Below are 16,897 nucleotides of genomic sequence, written 5' to 3'. Positions count from 1 at the left end.
TGCCATAACGCTGTAACTACTTTTCTTTTGTGCTGTGACTAGAATGATCCATGTTGATCATCACAAATTTTTTATTGGTCAAATTAAGAACGAGTCACCCCATTTTCTCGAAAATCTGAAGAATACGCACGTCGTTGTATAATAATGGTAAAATAAGAATTATAATATTCATATCTTTTGTTCGATTGTGGTTTAATTAATAATTTTAGTCCTGTTTTGATAAGATAAACTCATTCAAATGGAACTAATTTCTGTGACATTCTTTCGATGTATAAAGATAAATCAACACTTGAGTTTCAGATTGCTATTCTTTAGTGCTGAAGGACAAGGAGTGTTATTTATGTCTCTCGTTTTTACTTTACAGCGGTTATCACAAAACGAAAATCGTAAAATCAAACTTTATAATTTTTTTAAAGAAATGGGTTTGTCGGATTATACTTATAGACTTCGACTAATTTTTTATTGATCTAATTAAGAACCTCATTTTCTATAAAATGTGAGAATACCCATGTTTATATTTAATTATCATCGAATAAGAATAATAATAATCATATTCAAAACATTTTGTTCCATTGTGGCTTAATTAATAATTTTAGTCTTCTGTTTCGAGGAGACAACTGACTCAAATTAAACAAATTTCGACGTGACATTCTTTCGAAGTATTAATACATATAAACAATCGAAGTTAAACTTGTACACTGATAATAATACACTTTTTTCCGTTGGTTATTTGCTTTGAATACATTTCATATTGTCTGTATATCTGCGGACGACATCTCCTTGGAATTTGAACCCCCACGGCGCAGGTTTTTAATATACATATATAAAGGTTATCAGAAAACACAAATTTGCTATAATTTTGCAAAGAAGCGGAATTTGTTGGATTTTACTACAAGAGCGAGGGAAGTTCCGTCGAAGTAATCTTGGATCAATTTTTTTCGGTTATCCTGCATAAGTAATTGCAAAACATATGAGTGGAATGATAAACTACAACTGTAGGTTCATAACGTTAGGCTATATCTTGGCAGCAAAATTACTAGATGACGTAGCAACGTGTTTTTAGAGGGGTTAAACAGATACATTTTAATTAGTGCTTTTTCATATTTAAAACCTTAAAACGTTTGCAAAATTTCAGAGCAATCGGTTTCGTAGTTTCTAAATTAAATCGTAAAATGCTGTTATATCATTTTGATTTTTTGCCAAGAGTCTGAATGTCTACTTTTAAAAGTCAGGCGGATGAAAATGAAAAAATAATATGAAATCGTCCCTAGCTTAAGCGCGGGAACTGGAAGGGAAGCTCCAGCTTTTTCAACGATGAAGATTTGCAATTTTACATCAAACTTTTTAGTCACATTAATATACATATTATCTGATTGTGATTCCACTTTAGTTTAGTTCTGTCTAAACGTGGTTGCCGAAACGCATCGAGAATTATTGTGTTTTCGGTGTTGTGAAGCAGTAAAGAGATGTTATAGTGATGCAAGGTTTAAACTTATTACGAGTAATTCGGGATAATGAAATTTCCAAATTGTTAGTTTTTTTATATTTGTCAAACAGAATACCCTGCAAATTACAAATTTCTTGGGTGATGTTGTCAAGATCACTTCATGATGTTTCTAAGTAAGCATTTTTTTGCAGATTTGTTGAAGTTTACCTGAACAATAAATAATTCTTAGCATAAACAATACACTTGGTATGAGGAGAAAATTTTGATAAATATAAGAAAACTAACGCAAATTTATTCATTACAGTTAAAATGTTTTTAAAATTGTGCTTCGTATTTCAAACAAGCAACTGAAAAGTTTTGAGCATGCGAACTGAGAATTTTTAAATGTGAGCATTTGGCAACATAAAATGCAAATATCTTGAAAGGATTTATGGAATCAGAGAACGTTTCTATTTGTTATCATTTTTCTTTTGTGATATGCAACTTTTTTTTGGAAAAACTGTAAGGTTGAAAAAAATGTACACGAAGTGCAGTCTTAACTGAGTTCTGTACAGCTCTTGACATTTTTTAAGTTACTTGTAAAGTTTGTTTTTCAAAAATTCTAAGACAGTATACTACACATATACTTTTCAAAATTTTGGCAACAAGACATCTCATAAGCAGATTTTTTGTCGCAATATTTTGTATTTTGGATTGTAGCAAATTTCGATTTTTTGCACACAATGTTACTTATGGAAACCAAAAAGTTCCTTTTGACTAGGTACAAAATACGTAAAAAAAGCACATTAGTAGCACAGTTATTACGGCAACGTGTTCTGGTTTCTGCGTGAAAATACATTTCCTACTAATGTTGCAATGAACAGCGAACAACCAATGTTGTCATGAAAAAGTTACTTTTCTGACAGTTGCACAAAAAGGCATTTTAACGTTACCACATTTAACTGTCGCAGACATGGCTCATGCGATTATCTAAATTTTATTTATTTTAACTTTCTGGTTATTCTAAAGAGAAAATACAACGTGTCTGGTTGTCATGGAGCAAATTCGATTAAAACTTTAAGCTAGAAATTTGACAAAAGCGGCAGAAGTTGAATACTGTTATTTGAGACGGCTTACGGATCAGGAGCAAATTACAAATTTCTTGGATGATGTTGTCAAGTTATGACTTCATGATGTTTTTAAACTGTAATCCTACGAGATATATAGTACAGTGTATGTAGAATTATTGGATTATATGAAATATAATACATTTTAGAAACAAATTTTTGGTTGTTTATTTTTCATTATCGAAGTTTCGACGTCATGGATTTTCTTTAAGTGGCAGTCTTACTTGTCCATGGTTTTTACAAAAGTTCACCTAATCTTCGTTCCATTTATCAACGCATTCAAAAATTCTTAAAATTCTTATTAAAAAGAGTTTTCCTTAAATCTGTGTATATGTTTATGGTAAAATAATTCTGATCATGGGACGTGATCTCCAATGTTGCAATTTTAAAAACTTATTTTTTTATTATGTTTAAATGACTTCTCCTCGATTCGGTTTTTGAAGGTTCTAACTGAATTTTAGATTTTTCGTGTCACAATTTCACTGGCTCGAAAGTGAGCACAGAGTGCTCTGCAGTATTAAGTGCGATACCACAGATAAACGATCATCTTCAAACACAATAGTAAAGTTTTATGGTAAAGTACAATCTACAACTTTTCTGGATATTATTGGTTTGTGTCCGCTCACGGCGAAAAGTAACCCAGAATGTCCGAGGCAGAGTCTAATGAAAACTTTAGAACCATTGTTAAAAAAAAATTATTGAATTCGTGTCTAAATCAGGTATGTATTTTCGTTTTGGAAGTGCGGTAGAAAAAATTCTTTGGGTCTCGTGTAAAACCCGTCACGCATAACCTGTATTACCATTTCTCTGCAATTTCTAAATAACGAGACACTTCAACTTCAAATCCTGGATGGTTGCCACTGTTGAATGTGTCTTGGTTCTGATGGTAGAGGCATGCAGTTCTCCAACATCACCCCTTTTACGTCTCAAAAAGGGTCAGCGTAACCTGCCTCATCGAGTGTTGTGTGGGAAATATTTTTAATTTTAGTGAATAGTGTCACTTGGTCTCCAGTTTCGGGTTAATTATACTTCACTCAGCTCATATTCAGTCACAGTCATTGCTAGGAAGACATTCCTTTCTGTTTTATATCGTCGTAAAAATTTTTCACAACTGTCGATACTCTGAAGTGAAGTTACAATTTTTAAATTGCCATTGTGTCAGCATTTTTAGTTGTTGATAAATATATCACTGGCACACACTTTTAGATCTCAAAAATATTATTTCTGTTAAATTACTGGGTAACTAAGGCAGTGTCTTCGCAAAAATGTTGATGACGTCATCGCAATTTTTTTTTAAAATGCTCCGCTACAAAAATATAATGAGAAAAAAAAACATAATAGGCATGCCTTCGTCACGTTTCCGACAGCGAGGGAAGTACTGTCTAAAGTCTTTAGACCAATTTTTTATTGATTACATCAATAAATGGTTCACCCTATTTTTTTTGAAAATTTGAGAATATTGTAATGTTGCGCCACTGTATATTTAAAGATAATGCCATGGGAATTATTTTATTTGTGTATTCGTATATACTACACCATGAAATTCAACAACAAGACAACGATTTTCATTTACAGTTCGTTGGGTCAATTGCAATAATCTTATAGCAAATCTGCTTAAAGTGGACAGAGTCAAATGTAGCCCTACAGCAAACAACGTGGTCTCCCCGAAGATCAACGAATTGCGTTTGGCTGTCACAACTAAGAATGTGTTCATCCATGAAAAATTTGTACGACGGAGTTAATTAATTAACTTTGTGGCGTCATTTGACTTTATTTTGAAAAAGCATTTAGAGAAAATTGCTAATTTTAAGGAGACTTCAAAAATAATTCGGAATGAGTTACCTGATTTCCTTGTCAAGAAAAATTTAATCGCAAAAATGGCAATATCAGATTTTATATCTGTTCAAGTTGACGAAAAACTGACAGTGCCACAGAAACTGAAATGGTAATTAGTTTTTATCTTATAGGGGTTATCATAAAAAAATAAAACTCGCAAAATTAAATTTGCCTGTACTTTATAGGCCAGGGAAGTTCTATAGAAATAACTTCCAACCAATTTTTTCGGGGGGATTGCCACTCTTATATTTTTTCGACGTTTCATGACCCTTAGAGTGCGACAAAGTAGTCTCCCAACTGTCTGTCTGTCTGTCTGTCTGTCTGTCTGTCTGTCATTTGCATCGACTTTTATTAGACACGTAATCTCCGAAACTGCTGGACCGATTGTTGTCAAATATTGTGTGAATATTAGGAATGTCATGTAGAGAACGCTAATCAAAATTTTTCTAATCATCCCCGCCACCATGTGATGACATCCCTTCAACATTTCTTATCGTAAATAGGATTATTTTTTTTTTAAATAACATACTTCTGTGCTTATTGTTTATGAATCCGTCTTCAGATTTTCCCCGAGGCATCCAAATTTTCGCAAAAAGATCGAAATTCTACAGTAACCTTTGGTGCTAGTATATGTGGAGTTCGTACAAGATTATTACTTGGCATACAACGTAGTGTACCCTCTCGAATGCGAATTTAGCTCTCGTTCGAATCCGGCGCAAAGTTTTTTTTTTCGCAATTGCCGATAAAAAAGAAGGTGCTGAAATAATGTTGATCAGAACATTTTCAAATGGGAAAACTCATTAATGCAGGGTTACTTTATCAATGCATTCGTATTTTTGGATCAATTGTTAATCTGTTTCGTATCCTGGGTTGACGATGGGACAATTTACACCAGATATAAACAAGTGTGTTTTCTTAACATAATGCGTTGGAAACAGTGGCAGATTAATGGATGAATAAAGTATGATACATTAATACGTAAATTCAGAAAAATAAGTTCTACAAAGATTTCTAAAAAAATATATAGAGTGCCATTAAAGAAAAAGAGGATGTCAATAGTTATTTACATTATGAGTGCGGTAGGTAACATTTTGCAGGTTGAGGTCCTAATTTGCCACCCGATGCGAAGCGGAGGGTGGCATGGGACCGAAACCTGCAAAATGCCTAACGCACGAAAATTGTATTCAATTTTTTCGCCGACATTGATTTTATTTTAAAAAATATTTGTTTTTAAAAATATTTTTCGAAATGGAAATGAATGGTGACAGTTTCTATACTTGACGTTTACTGAAGGAATCTATAATACCGACAGCCACGAGATGGCGCCATGTAATTTTTTTTTAAATAACTCATTTTTTCTAATTCAAAAGTTTTGATCGAACAAAACATGATGTAAAGTAGTATTCTAGTATGTTTTCTTTTAGTATTTATACTGAACTTTTTTTATTAGAGCTTCTAGAGGCTAATGCATATTGAATTACTTTGGCACCCAAAGGCGGTAAAGCAACGGTAAATTGATATTCGGTGTGTAAAGTCATTGTTACGCGGCATGTCAAAGGTGTGTGAATGTTTTGTTTACATGCCAGGAGGCGAAAAAACACATTTATGGGAGGTCATTTAGCATCTTACACTCATAAAGGTGTTACTTAGTTATATTTAGTTTCAAACGTCATATAACTGACACTTATATGACGCTCTTACCGGGGTTTAAGGGTCATTTCTATGACACCGTGTTTGAGCGGCGTATAAGTACTACTTATACTCCGCCGGCGTATAAATAAAACATTTATACTCCGCCGGAGTATAAATATGTGAAAATCATAGTGGTTGTCAACCATAGTAACCATGGTAGGTGAAATCGAGGCAATTCCTTAATGAAGCAAGAAGATAGGAAATAATCATTTCAAAAGAAGATTAATCGTTTGAAAATAAAATATTGTATTTCATTCGGAGTTTAAGTGACTTTATGTGACTCGTATGGACTTAATTCGCCTCGCTATCGCTAGGCGTTTAATCGTCCATACTCCGTCACATAAAGTATCACTTAAACTCCTAATAAAATAAATATCTATTGTTTTAATGCATAGAGGTTATCACAAATAAAAGTTCGCAAAATAATTTTTTTATTTGTTCAATTTTTTTTAATTAATAAGAGAGAGAGGCGCCAGTGCTTCTTGACACATCCCATATTATTTAACATAAAATTCATAGAATTTTGTTTAATTAAATAAAGTGAGATTCAGAAATTTTAATCCAACATATTGCTAAAACCCAGTGGTTTTAAGTTTATGTATTCAACACTCTCGTCAAAGCACAACGAAATTACTATTTCCCAAATGTGCACCGAAATAATCGTAGCGCTTTATTATTATAGGACGATGTACACGCAAACATTCATTTTCAGTTTAAAATTAATTAATGATTTCTAAAAGCTTAGAAATATAGTTACGTACTGTTACGTAAATTGTTAAAATGTCAGAGTTTACTTGTTTATGTCCACGTACTGGCCATTCTGAAATGTTTGCAATGAATAACCGTAGATACGTTAGATTACTTTTCATGGCATCTTTTATTCAACAGTCATTATTGTTAGAACGGACAGAATTTTACTTTTTATTTTATACACGTAACTACTTTTATTAACATTTACGTTGAGAAAAGAGACAATATTGGTTAAAACGATAATAGTAATTTATCATTAAAATATAGAAGTAATAGTGTGTTTCACACATTATAAATTATTATGGATGTAAAGATCCGTGCTATTAACGTTCTTCTGCTTGAGGAAACGCATTTTTGGGAAAACATCTAATATTCCAAAGATTTCGACTTTGTAAAAAAGTGCTTTCCACTTGATTAATGCAGGGCGTTAATAAATAATTTACATCTAGTGGGCTATCAAATCCATTTATTAATGTGCCGCTTCATTCGACTTAATGCTAAAATAAAGTTTTCAAACTTTGAGTCAAATTTAGACGTTTATTTCTTTAAATCACAAAAGATACGGAAAAATTCTACAAGAAAATAAATTTATTATTGAAGCATATTCTTGCTCGAGTCGAGGGATTGACAGAGAATCGCAATTTTCAACTTCTGGTCCAAAGAACTATATTTTTCGGAAGCGGCAATTTTTTTTGTCAAGACGTCGGGGCTCCCTAAATGTAAATAATTAACGCCGTGCATGTGTTTCTAACATTTTTTTTTAATTACCAGTTGTTTATAAAGGACAGCTGAATGTAAAATTATATATAGATCTTTAATTAGAACGGTGATAGGTCAGTTCCGGTAATTCATGGTCGAATATTGACGTTGCTTCAACCTATGATTGGCCTTGTTCAAGTTATACGCTGTAGCAACCCTTGTCATGACCACATAACAGCCATTAAACTGCGTCCGTGATATTGCGAAAGCTCAAAGCTCTCTGTGTTGTAACATTCAAACTGTTTTTTATAAAAGTCATGTCCAACAGCGGTCTGTCAAATATTCTTGCTCCGTGTGAAATTAATTTGTGACGTGTCCATGCTAGTTAGAAGTTTAGTTTCGAGTGTTACCTGTAACTGCAAAGAGGTGTGGAACGAAACTTAAATAACCGAGATGACTTGAAAAAGTAAACAGCTTGAGCTAGGAGAAGACCTACCACTACAATTTTGTTAAGTCTTAAAGTGTAAAATAAAATGTTGTTTGTCTAGACTTTTAGAAAAATTGAAAAACACAAATACTTTTTCTAACTATTTCCTTTATCTTTCAACACCTCAACCTTAATAACGTCTCAGTGATATTAACGTTACCCAAAATTTGTGTCGTGCCAATGCATGCGTTGGACTACAGTAATGTACTAATTTTAAAAGTTTTTAACTTTGTTCGGGTTCTTCGTCTTGAATGGATTCACAACAATCTTTAAACTTTGGGTCGGCCTGAACCTTTCCATCTAAATAAACTGAAATCAAGAGAACCGGTCGTATTCATTTCAGACATTATAATCGGACTTTTGTCCAAAAAAATATTAGCGATTACGGATGGTATACAGGGTGGTGACTTGTTTTTGATACACACAACCGTCCATAGCAAATTTAGTAACAAAAGCAAGGTCAAGAAAAGGTATGGGTCATTTTGAAAACCTTTTTGAATTCTCTATAACTTTTTCGTTTACGACTTTGCTATAAAATTGGGAGAAAATTTTGCCGTTAAATTTGCATGCAAATGTTCTGTGTATCAATAATTAACCACCCGGTATAACGTGCGGCAGCTGACTAGCTCATGCTTTCTTTCAACGGGTTAAATAACAGGAGTATTTCCTTTCCAAGAAACAGAATAATCATTATATATTTCATTTCAAGTAAAATATTTAGTTTACTATCACACTAAGATAAACAAATGGATTATCAGGTGGAATTTGATGCTAAGTTGAATTTGTATACTACCGAAACATCAATACACTTCTTCTAAAAGAAATGACATTTTTTATAATATTTCACATTGGTTAATATCCAGAATTTTAAGACTCTACCTTGAAAAGCAGTAATTTGCAAAGTTATATCTAGCATACTCATAGTCATAAACGGCGATCCGCAGCTGAAAATCACTACGTCTCCAATTTGGAGAAGGCATGATCCTTGTCGAATAAAATAAGATATGTAGATTTAAAAAAAATTGACAAATTTGGGAATAATCAATTCCTTTAACAGTACGTTAAGGGGCGGAGAAAAGGCCAAGTTTATTGTGAACACAATTACCAATATGACACATTGTAAGCAATGGCGAAAATTTGGCAACATCTGTCCTTGAAGCCGTTACATGAAATAGTGTAGGGTGACGAGATGTTACACTCCTTGGGCCTACATTAAAATGTAGTTGCTCTAAAATTAGGGGGCAATCAATGCAATTGTGTAAAAGTTTAAATAGGAAGACAGCATAGAATTTTTTACAAGTGTCCATAAAACTAGTAGACGATATAGAGGTGTCACTACTCAACCAAAAACAAAGTAAATAGTTAATTGTGATTTTTTTTCAGCCATATAATTTAACGTCGATATATGTATCGTTCGGATTAATAATACTTGTGACGCAGTTATTGGGTTTGTCTTCAGTTTTTCTTGATAAAAATAGTTGTACAAAATGAAAGCTTCCTACAACTTATACAAGATATTGTCAATGGAGTTGTATCACTTATTATTTTCTTTAGATAAAGCTTTATATTATAAAACACTCAGAAAATCACTTCTGCAAAACATCTACTTTAATAAATATGATACGGTAAAATGATCTGAATTGAAATCTTTTCCAGTTATAAACGTGTATTCGCATATTTAAAGTTCAAAGCAAAAATTCCTTTTTGCCACTCTCCATCTCTGAAATCTTTTCCACTTTCAGATTCATGGTTCGAAAAATATGTCATATCATATTTATATCGACATAGGCAGCCCTTTCGAGAAAACGTAAGTTTTTAGAACAATAATAAGTATTTGTGTTTTTAGCAGTGGCGGCTCGTGATCCTTTGAAATGGGGAGACGCAATCTGATTGATGAGTTAAATATGAAGACATGAAACAGGCTATTATTACAAATTAATAGATGAAATTGTGTGACGGAAATAATACAAAAATACATTCAATAAATTTAAAAAATATTTGTTCACATACTGAGACGACATACAAAACAAAATAATTTATTATTTTTTTCATAACCGCACATCCAGGAATATTTATCATGCGTATTACTTCTATTAAAATATCTATGAAAGTCTCTGGCTTTACCATGCACAAATTTTTTTATTAATAAATTGGGGGTGGCTCTCCTCAAATTTTTCAATAAAATTTTACCGTCGGGACACAGAGGACGATTTAACGCAATTGAGTTATTGCTGGTGGGCACTGTCGGAATGGGACCCGATTCCAGCGCAATACCGCGACTAGACGCACAGTTTCCACGGCAGTGGTGTAAACAAAACGTCTAAGTCAGTCATGATTTGGTCTCCGTCTCCGCTTTTATCAGCACTTCATGAGCCATAACATATCATATATCCAAGGCACAACATCTTTAGATGTAAGTGGATGTAAGTTTTGATACGAGTACATTTTATACAAGTGGAGCGAGATAAAAAAATTAGTTTTGATAATTATGAGACTAATTTCCGGATAATTTTTTAGATATTGAAAATTACTATTTTGCTATGTCTAGTGTGTTTGTAGACGTTGTAATTTTGGGGGGGGGACACGTGCCCTTGTGCCTCCTGGCACCACCCGCCCCTGGTTTTTAGGTGATCAACTTCTATCCTGTGCATGAATATTTATTTGACTGAAATTTTGATCAGTATCTTTGACATTGAAAAGTCTGGAGGGACAGTTGCGTAAAAATCTTAAGGAAAGGCAGCAGTGGGCTGATAGTTATTCAAAGAACAGGCCGTCTTACACCGGGATCAAGTGAAGGATGAAAAATATTTGATGGAGGCAAATTCTTGTCCCAAAATTTCTCTTATTACTTTTGAAGCAAATGTTCAAGTCGTGAAACAAATGTCGTAATTTGGCCACGTGGAGTGTGTTTGCTTGTCTAATTTCCAGATCATTTACATCAGAGCAAAAGCTGTGGAAAGTTACGTACTTTTCAAAAAAATGTAAATGCTCTAAAATTGATCCGAAATTTCTTTCAAGAGTTCACACAGGAAATGAAATTTCGCTCTGTCACTGGGGTGTACTTATTATACAAGAATCCCCGCAGTAAATTGTAAAGGTTTTTACCAAAAACATCATTTTTTTTTTAGTTCTAAAAGCAAAATTGACAAATCGTTGGAGGCAATTTTTTCTAAATACAGTTGTGAGGTTTATTATTTAGAAATATATTTCAGACAAAAAACAGAAAATTGCAGTGGATGAATACTTTGAAGACCTGCCAAAAGTTTTTTTTTCTATCGTAATGTAGCAATTTAGACAAAGTAAGAAGTATATTAAAACAAAATTGAAAAAACTTTTTCCTTTTTGTTATATTATAATTTTAATCTCATAACATAAACAAAATTACTTACTAATTTTTTTTTTTGTATTATACTTAGAGAGCAGTAGAAAAGGCGATCAAAGACAGCTGTGGATTCTTGTAAGTTTGACTTTGGCTGTTGCATTTTTAACTTAAACTTTCCAATTCACGGTAAACTGACAAAATGAAAATGAAAAGACGAGAAAGTGAAAAAGCTATGTTTTACATCACCCTTGATTGAAAGAGAGGACCCTCGGATAACACGTCTCATAGGGGTCCTAATACGTACACACGTTAAAAAATAATTTCTAATCATTCTTCAATATTATCATTTCAATGAGTTTTTATTTATTTCAATTCAATTCTGAAAGTAACTCAAGTTGAATCAAGTTTGGTGCATCACCGCAATACGCTTCCTTGAATTTTAATATGCTAATCGATGTATAATCAAATAAATGCGTTTGTTTAGTTCTTGTGAAGTTTAGTTTAAAAACAAGTACCCACTGCACTAGCACCATAGTTATTGGAATAAACTCCAACGAAACGTTTTATTACATATATATAATTCAAATTCAATTAGTATTTACATCCAATTATCAGGTTTATCTAAATTGTGGTCCTGGATGTCAATTTTAAATGCAAATTAAGCAGGACTTAAAAATGACAGAATCAATCAGTTAAGGCACTGAATGGTAAAACAGTCAACGAGCGTGATGACTATGATGAGTAGAACATGACCGGTGAACGTAATCAAAAATATATCTTGATATCTACCTGAGCAGTTGAGCACTGAGAAGATTCTCAGGTGAGGCCCCTTTTGGTCATAGCGCACAGTAAATTAACAAAGACTGTGAAAAATTTTGTTACGTTACCAAAGCTAGTTAGGGAACAGAATTGTGATGTAAGAATAGGGAGGTGTCCATTTCACTTTCCCCTTGATGGTGTTTTCTGGGAAAGCTATAGCACACTTTTTTCGAATTTGAACTTTTAAGTTGTCGATGGCACAGATTGTTTGAAGATGATGTTTTCAACGCCGGGAACAGGAAATTATCCAAGGGCGTCAACTCTGGTGATAGGGGTGGGTAGATGTGGTCAGTGTAGTAACTGATCAAACGATCATTATAAAATTCTTTAAAAAATATAACGTCGTTTGTGCTGAATAAGCTGTTGCGCCGTCATGTTGAAAAAAAAAACATTCTGTAGTTTTTCACGATTGAGCTGGCCCTTCTTAATAGTTTTTGATTCACTTACAAACGACAGTGTATACTTGTAAAAGACAGATGTTTGGTGAAAACCGAGAAAACTGAGTGAACTAACGAAAAGACACGTGCAAACGGCAAAGAAGAAGTTCGGCAACTCACAATACACCTTTCAAGTTCAAGTTATGGGTCACGTTTTACAGCTGACCTAAGCGTCATGAGTAACTACAGCAGAAAATTTAAAACTCACGTGGTATAACAATTTAAACATAACCTTAATACAAAAATATAACTTTAACATAATTTCCTGTAAAAAACGTGGGAAGGAAAGCATGCATTTTTAAAACATAAATGTGTTCCTATTTTGTTCAAGTTCAATAATTCTGATTCAAATTGCTGCAAAGAACTGAAAGAAATTCTACGCTTATATGCACGTTTTAGTGACAATTCCAATATTAAGCCAATTTACGTTAAAACAGAGTATTTTTAATGAACCTGTGGATAGTGGCAGTAGACCCATTCCAAGATATCCACTGTTACAATTGTTATTTATTGCCAATGACTCTTAAGGTAGGTTTAGAGAAACTGTTTCTTAAAGAATACGAACTTTTACTTATAATATCGTAATCTGATTAATTCGGCAGAAACACGGTGAATTAATTTCACAATAAACGGTTTACAATCTTATGAGATATTTAAATTTTTAAATATGTATTAAATAGTTGATAGCCACATACCTATGCATATGAATATTCAAAGGGAGTACATGTACAGGATGAGTACTAAAATAATGGGACCCTGACCAAATTTCAGAGCAACACCAAAAGTCATATCGCATATGTAATTCTTTTTATATTTTATTTTTCTAAAATGTACAAACATAGTTACCTAGTAGTTAATTTTGACTTTCGCAATAATTATATTAGTCAATTTTGAGCTCCGATAAGTTTTTAGCCTTCGCAATAAGATGAGGGTTAAATACACGAACGATGAGAAGGTTGATATGATCTTGATTTTTGGACAATGCGGAAAAAAACCGTTGCAGCACCAAATCTCCAGGAAAAATATATCCCGATAGGCGACATCCATCCGACCAAATCTTTAGATGTTTAGAAACTGGCCGAAAGAAACAAGAAATAGAGGACTTATCGCTAGTGATATTGAAAATGAAATTCGTGTAATCGAAGCCGTAGACAATCACCCGCATGTGAGCCAAAGTTTTGTAGCACGATATGTAGGAATATCTCAATCTTCCGTTTCAAAAATTTTGAGAGCGAATAAGTTCCACCTTTACCATGTGACATTAGTACAAGATTTCAAAGAAGAAGACTTTTCCAGAAGAATACAATTTTACAATGTTATGCGACATCAACTAAAGTTGGAGAACAATTTTTTATTCAAAGTTTTGTTCAACGATGAAGCACGTTTTTTTTTTTATTTGATTACGTTCCTCTACAGGCCGGTGTCCCAATTACAGGGGAACGGGGGACATACACAACACCCAGAGCCGGGCGGGAATCGAACCCACGACTCAAGGTGTAGCGGGCAAGCACGAAGCTACCTAACCCACCCGGGTCCTCAATAACAGGGTTGTTAATCGGCACAACTGTCACTGTTACTCCCAACAGCTCATTTTCAAAATGTTTATTCCATAAATGTGTGGGCTGATATTATTACAGATTGCGTAATTGGCCCATACTTCTTCGAAAGCAACTTTACAGGACACAGGTATCGACAATTTTTGGAAAATGATTTTCCGGGGTTATTAGAAAATGTTCCTCTCAACCTCCGACAACAGCTGTGGTTTCAGTAGGACAGGGCACCATCTCATTGTCACAGAGTCGTTAGGGACTATCTTGATGAGACGTTTGCAAATAAGTGGATTGGCAGAGGCAGTGTGAATGCATGCCCCCCTCGTAGTCCCGACTTAACACCTTTAGATTTCTTCCTCTGGGGGATTGTAGAAGAACAAGTTCTGTGGAGGAAAACTGGCTGAATTTCCGGAACCTTTTGCACAGTTTACAAGTGGAAAGTTCGGTTACTAAAACTTACATAACTAATCCCTCGAAACTATGGTTGAACAATGAAATATTTTCTTTAATAAGAAGTAAAAAGTCATTGTGGCAAAAATTTAAAAGGTCTCAGTTAGTTGTTGACTATGAGTTACATCGGCAGGCGTCCAATACCTTATCTAAAAAGATAAAACTTGCTAGAGAAAGCTATGAACAACGTATTATAGAAAGTAACAATCCAAAATCATTGTTCAAATATATACGAGCTACTTTAAACACTGAATCTAAAGAACTGAGACTAAATCGCCCCGATAATAGTAAGACTACTACCGATTATGAAACGGCCAATCTATTGGCTCATACTTTTTCTCAATTTTACAGCAATATTCAACATTCTTCTTCTTCAGTTGTTTACGGAAAGCAAACAGATGGTATAATTGATGATATTCCGTTTGAGCGTGAAACGATTTGCGAAAAGTTAAAATCCATTAAATCACATTCTTGTCCGGGTCCTGATAAAATTTTGCCTGCTCTTCTTAGGAATTGTAGTCACTTAATATCATTTCCCTGTTACATTATAAAGAAACAATCATTTCGATTATCGGAGTTTCCAAAAGACTGGAAAATCGCGTATATTACCCCTATTCACAAAAATGGAAATAGGGTTAATGCTGAAAATTATAGACCTATAAGTTTAACATCGTCAGTAGTTAAAATTATGGAATCCATTATTGTAGAATATCTAGACAACTTCCTTAATAAATTTGCAATCATTCCTAGGGAACAATTTGGCTTTAGGAAGGGTAGGTCTGTGGAGTCAAATTTACTCGCATGTCTTAATGACTGGTCCTTAGCTGCAGACAATCTAAAAAGTATCGACGTCATCTACTTAGATTTTGCTTGAAGTGTTCGACAAGGTACCTCTAAATCTGCTTCTGTTAAAGCTGAAAGCTTGTGGAGTTAGTGGACTCCTATTGGCTTGGATACAATCTTTCCTCACTAACAGAAAATTTTGTGTTACAGTTTCCAAACAGCTTAGTGACATTTATAATGTTATAAGTGGAGCACCACAGGGTTCGGTCCTAGGGCCCAAATTGTTTCTTGTGTACATTGCTGACATTCCACATGACATGGTTTCTTCTTGTGCAATGTATGCTGATGATATAAAGTTATATAATGATGTTGCAAATTCGCATAACTTGCAAAACGATCTAAATAAAATTTTTAACTGGAGTGAGAATTGGGGAGTGCCACTTAATACAAAAAAATGTGTAGTGCTGCATATTGGAAAAAATAATCCAGAAAAAAGTTATGTACTTAATGGTGTCAGCTTATCCAAGGTTTTGGAGCACAATGATTTAGGTGTATTAATTGACAAAAATTATCATGGACGAATCACATTTTAAGGCAAGTAAAGAAAGCCAGTTCGCGAATGTACATTTTACATCGATCCTTCACTACAACAAACATTAGTATCAGGGCACAATTATTTAAAATGTACATTAGACCAATTCTTGAATTTGCAAGTGTGGTTGGTCTCCGAGCAGATTACAAGATTTAGAAAGTGGTGTTTTTGTAGACGAAGACCTGAATATAGCAGAAGAATAAAAAGTATGAACCTCATTTCCTTGGACAAATTTTATATGTGGCAATAATTTGATGCGAATATTTCTAGAGAGTAATATAGCTCATTAGAGCTCTACTCAACTATGACCAATAATAATAATAATAATAATAATAATAAAGTTTGCCAAAGTTCGATTCGTAATTGTGAAGATTTAAAAACCAGAATTAGAAATGCATGTGCTGCAATAACTCCTGAAACACTTGCCCGCGTCCGGTTGTCATGCTTAAATCGCATCGAAATGTGTGTTGCGTAGGAAGGAAGGCATTTTGAACAGTACTTACGCTAGTTAAATTTATTTAATTGTTCAAGTTATTTATTACATTTCTTTGAGTTAATATGTTGGTGTTTTTTTAATATTTTCTTTGTGAAATTTTGATCGACGTCTCTCAGAAACAGTGACAACTAATAAGGAGAGTACCTACGTTGATCCTAAAAACGTATGTGTTTATTTTTGAATCTAGCAACAACTGATAGATGTATGTTGTGTTGCACTGAAAATTGGTTAGGGTCCCGTTATTATAATACTCACGCGGTATAAAAAAAGAAAATAAATGTATCATTTTAGTCAGCCACTAACAGCGAGAACAGCTCCCGGCTGTGCTTTACGAGATAATAATAAATGATAAATCGTCTAATTTCTCTGACTACAGTTTGAAGAGAATCAGTATTAGATTAAACCTACATTCAACAGCATCTACATTCGCA

At 33.6% G+C, this 16,897-nt stretch overlaps 1 long non-coding RNA gene across 3 annotated transcripts in view; it reads left to right on the top strand.

The window, feature by feature from the left end:
• Window positions 1-16,897, top strand: part of LOC135144783 (uncharacterized) — a 214,109-nt gene that overhangs the window by 64,789 nt on the left and 132,423 nt on the right. For 2 of the 3 annotated variants that reach the window (XR_010283230.1, XR_010283229.1), the window contains exon 3: window positions 9,760-9,824. The exons of the other annotated variant lie outside the window; for it this stretch is intronic. This is a non-coding gene — a long non-coding RNA (uncharacterized LOC135144783). The remainder of the gene's footprint in view (window positions 1-9,759; window positions 9,825-16,897) is intronic. 3 annotated transcript variants of the gene reach the window in all.

The sequence above is a fragment of the Zophobas morio genome, unplaced genomic scaffold (genome assembly GCF_036711695.1).
Source record: "Zophobas morio isolate AGI-343-1 ecotype UQ-CSIRO unplaced genomic scaffold, CSIRO_AGI_Zmor_V1 ptg000108l, whole genome shotgun sequence".
In the NCBI taxonomy this organism is placed as follows: Eukaryota; Metazoa; Arthropoda; class Insecta; order Coleoptera; family Tenebrionidae; genus Zophobas; species Zophobas morio.
This window is presented reverse-complemented; position numbering and strand designations above follow the sequence as displayed.